The sequence below is a fragment of the Macrobrachium rosenbergii genome, chromosome 21 (genome assembly GCF_040412425.1).
Source record: "Macrobrachium rosenbergii isolate ZJJX-2024 chromosome 21, ASM4041242v1, whole genome shotgun sequence".
In the NCBI taxonomy this organism is placed as follows: domain Eukaryota; kingdom Metazoa; phylum Arthropoda; class Malacostraca; order Decapoda; family Palaemonidae; genus Macrobrachium; species Macrobrachium rosenbergii.
Window position 1 is genome coordinate 3164783 of NC_089761.1, and position 5000 is coordinate 3169782.

Here is a 5000-nt window from a genome sequence, read left to right on the forward strand (position 1 = left end):
CAGTTTCTTTAGTGTTTCAGCACATGGGCGAAAAAATATTTTAGACCTTTCTATTTGAAATAATGCTGACAGTTCTCTACTGATTTCAGGAATATGCCGTGTAAATTCTTAAAATGAGAACTTATTTTAAAAATGAAGGCAATATTAACAGCTCTGAAAATGGAAGACGCATGAATTGCCTTCACCTAAGTAAAGGCAATTTATGTGTCTTCTATAGGGACTGAATCGTGACACCATTGTAAGAGGAAACTTATCGTTTCTTGAAATCTTGAGAATAAACGAGTTGTTGATAAAGCAATATTTTTTAAAGTGAAGTTCATTCTTTCCTTTGATAGAAAGCGTAAAGAAAAGACACAATTTTATTGTAATCTGAGAAATATTCTTATGACAAACTTATAATTCAAGATGGTGCTGCCAAAATATTTGGAGTGTAGATTTTTGCAGTTTCGAATATCTTATGGCTCGCAAACGAGGAAATCGTTCTTGGGTGAATGCTCTCCGGTATTACTATACAATGAAACAATTGGTGGCTAATACCTCTGTCAGCAGTGATGAGGCAAACTGAGCTGAACACACTGAAAAAAGGCATTGCTTCCAAAATGGAAAAGGAAGAAGCTGTGAGAATCAAGTGTAAAGATGCCAGTGGGAATCCTCTACTCTTTCAGCTTCTTATGTCTGCTTGAACAAACTAAAAGGACCTTGAGATACAAGCGAGCATAAACTGCGTAGTAATCAAAAAACGTTTCTCGAGTAGAATTTCACTTACAGCATAGATGAAGTAACAGTTCTAAACAAGCTTACCGGGAAATAGGCACATCATGGGAAGAGATTCTGTTGGTATATTCACTTAATTCCATTGCAAATGTAGAGACAATAGTGTTTCATAGGTACACAAAGTCACTCACTATCAAGTAGTTCAGTCACTACACAAACCAGGAAGAAAAATTTTCTTTTGGATGAATAAACAGATAAAGATGCATACGTACGCTGATCAAGAGACTTAAAAGGACAGTCTGTAATGTGCATCTTTTTCTTGAGGTGTTCTAGATATCTTTGTAAATGAAAACGGTTATGGCAGTTTCCTGACAGAAGAATGTGCTTATGAGCTTTGATACACCATTGCAAGTAATTCATTATAAATGGACTCTGAAATAATAGTAAATAACTAAGAGTTATTAGAAATTAACCATGAGACAATGTTCAGTCTGTTTGTAACTTCAAAATAAAGTGAATGGGCAAAAGAAAATAATAGTAAGATGAACATTTAGAAATAATAATCAGAGACATTTATGAATTCTTAGAGAAAGTCAAGGGAGGTAATAAATGCTGGAAGTTTGTCTTTGTAGTATTTAATGGTGGAATTTTGAGTTACGCTTCAGTGACCGTAGTATCACAGCGTCTTTAAAAGAAGAAATATCAGCATGGATGAGGTGTCGTTAACAGATAGGAAATTGCTTGATTATATGACTCCAGAGACATCTGAAATTGATGCTAAATCCATCTGATGTCCAAGAAACACAACCAAAAGATTCCTGTATAATTCAAATATGACGAAGGATTTGTAGATGCAGGAACAAATCATTGTGCCTGGTAGCCTATTGTTTACCTACCATAAGCACAGCAGTTCCCCCGGCTAAAGAGGAATTTGGTACTTTATTGAACCATTTTCCGTGTTTTAGTTTCTTTATGTTCATTCAGTGTTATATGTTCTCTGCATTATTTTAGCGAGAGCGCAAGGCCAGAAGCAGATGCTCAACTAAACTATATAGGTCAGTGTTCATGGGATTGGTGAAAGTGTTTCCGGATATAATATAGTTACGTGTGCACAAGTGACCCTGCCTCGCTACCTTTTTCTCATTCCTACCGAAAACTTTCATGTTTTGCAGTTTCTAACAATATATTTTTGCTGCTGTGATTATTGTTATCATTTCTGGTTTTGTTACTGCTGTAATGCATTGCAAATTGCATTAAAAGCAATGACTCCTTCCATCTCTACTGAAAGCTTTGATTTAGGACATCACTCTTGGTTAAAAAGTAGACCCCCCATTTTTTGGCTGCCCTTAACGATGGGAAACAGATTTATCTTTATCAACGAAGTTGATTAAGTAACAATAACAATCTTTAATTTAGAAAACGAGATTGTGGATTATAGAGGAAAATGTAATATAACTGTTCAAAATTGTCCGTTCATAATTCACTGAGTCTATGAGCTTCGTTATTGCCGGGTGAGTGATCCCGAAAGGAACGGAAAACTCGCAAGAACTCTCTGGCAAGACGGGCGCTATATTGCACGACCTCAGCATTTTGCTCGAGGTAATTCACGTATTACTCCCTCCTGGCTACAGATTGCAGTTATGAGCTTTAGAGAAAAGGAAAAAGATCACGAAAAATCCTTTGTTAATCTTCACACAGCTTGATAAGTTTTATTTGGTTATTTTTTCCTCTTCGCTTGGCTCTTATGAAGCGTTATTTTGAAATATCTCCTTCTTATAAAAAAATAAAAATAAATAAAGGACGAAATGAAGTTATTGCCTATTAATGAATGAAGCGCCTTCCTTGTTATTCGCCAAAATGTTAGATTAGAAGTGAAGAAAGGGTCAGCTGAGCCACGAAGAGTAACAGTAATAAAAACCCAGGCAAGATCGCAGCTGTGAGCATTCAGAATTATTGCAGTTCAACCATCACTGTTCCTGCTGGAAGAATAGCGAATTAAAAAAAAAAAAGAGTGGATAGAAAATTCGACGACGCGGCTTCCCTCTTGAATGCCTAAGGTGAATTGCAATGGACAGGTGAGAGACTTCTGAAGCACTCTTGGCCCTTGACCTCAAAAGAGGTGCAGGTCTCTAAAGGAGAAACGAACGGAGCTCTCGCGCGGGTAGGCAGCGGTCGGTCGCCTCCTCCCCTTGGCAATCGCCTCACGTGCGCCATCTTTGTTAGCCTTTTGAATGATACGAAACGCATCAGACTTCTTATCGTCATTGTGACCATCACTGTCACCTTTAATATCAAAGTCATTATTATAATTATTTTCGTTATCTCTCATATTTTTATGTTCGTCATCAGTCATTTTATGTCATTATAGTATCATTATCAAGGTCTTTCTCAACAACACAGACATTGTCAGCTTCATTGTCATTGACCCTTCTTGCTATCATCATTTTCATGATCAGTATCTTCTCAGTGAACCAACATTGCCATCTGTTACTTTCATCATCATTACTACCTTTATCACAATCATCAACACCATCATTGTTATTTTCATCATCGTTACTACTATCGTCACAGTCATTATTATCACATTGTTATTATCATCATAATTGCAGTTATCATTGTCATTCATATTTGATATCATCAAAGCCGCCATCGTCACCATCATTATGATCATTTTCATTATCTCGGGACCATCAGTATCATTTTCGTCAAAATTGTCTTTATTACTAACGTCACCGTCATAGCAATTCCATTAGCCATCGCTGTCATCATCATTATAACCCTCTTAGTCAATATCACCATTATTGTTATTAGTTTTCTGTAGTTAATTGTGATGCCAGATAACCCTTTATCAGTCAACCAAATTAATCTTCATCTATATCATTATCACCATTGTTCGCATCGCCATCATCATCAGATCCCTCATCATGACCGTTGTCATGATCACCTTTTTGGCATTCTGATAATCAACAGTGTTGTCATTACTTCCAGCGTCCATGCTGAAACTGTCATTACTCTAAATATGGTATTCATAATATTCATTGTTTTATATAATTGTTTCTCTTTACAATTGCCACTGCTATTTCCATCACTAATATAGAATCGCCAACATTTGCCAAAACCAATTACTAAAACGATACATTCCCCTAAGTAAGACTGAATCACGTTTCAAATAAGGCGTTTTGATGATGGATTCTGTGAATGCTTTCATAGCTAATCGGATGATAATAGCCATTTCTGTACTCATCGATATCGGATTCTTGAAAAAAAGCTGAAGCATAATCAAAAACAACAACAACATTGTCCAGACAATACATTTTAAGAGGTCACAACGAGTGACGGAAGAGCTGTAGTCATGAAACGGAACAGAAAATGGTTTTTAAACTAAATTTAGAACAACGCAGAAGATTGAAAATATTTCAAAAATAACCCCATATATCGAAGAAATTCCTCAGGAGGTATAAAGTTATGACTATACATTTATAAAGAATAAAGACAATTACTAAAACGATACATTCCCCTAAGTAAGACTGAATCACGTTTCAAATAAGGCGTTGGCCATAAGCCCAAAGGATTCTGGTTGAATCCTTTCATAGCTAGTAGGATGATAATCCTTTTTCATTTCTGTGTCTCATCGTCAATGACTTATGGGCTGCTCTATGAGCAAGAGCCCGAGCTGGCATGAAGCAGCTTAATCAAAAACAACAACAACATTGTCCAGACAATACACTTTTAAGAGGTCACAACGAGTGACGGAAGAGCTGTAGTGTTGTGTTCAGCGAACGGAACAGACTTAATCTTGGTTTTTTGGTCCATCAACTAATATTTAGAACAACGCAGAAGATTAAGAAAATATTGTCAAACTAATAATATATATTGCTCTAAAATAGAATTCAAAGAAATATATATATATATATATACATTATATATATATATATATATATATATATATATATATATATATATATATATATATATATATATATATATATATATATATATATATATATATATATGAAAAGTCTATAGGTCACAAGTATGTTATGAATTACATTACACAGTGAATGTTTAATTGACAAGGGGAGGAAAACTATCCCAAAGTCTTGGAGAGAATGTTTAGCTATCATCTGACGCATTTCCGAATTAGGTATAATTATGGGTCAGGTTTCTTGAATCGTGGGAACAGGTCATGTGACTTTGTAGGTGCATTTGCCGGAAATGTCCAGGTTCTGGTGGGAAAAGTGTGTATGTGCATTTTTTGGGGGTAGAGTCCCAAGTGTGAAGGGATT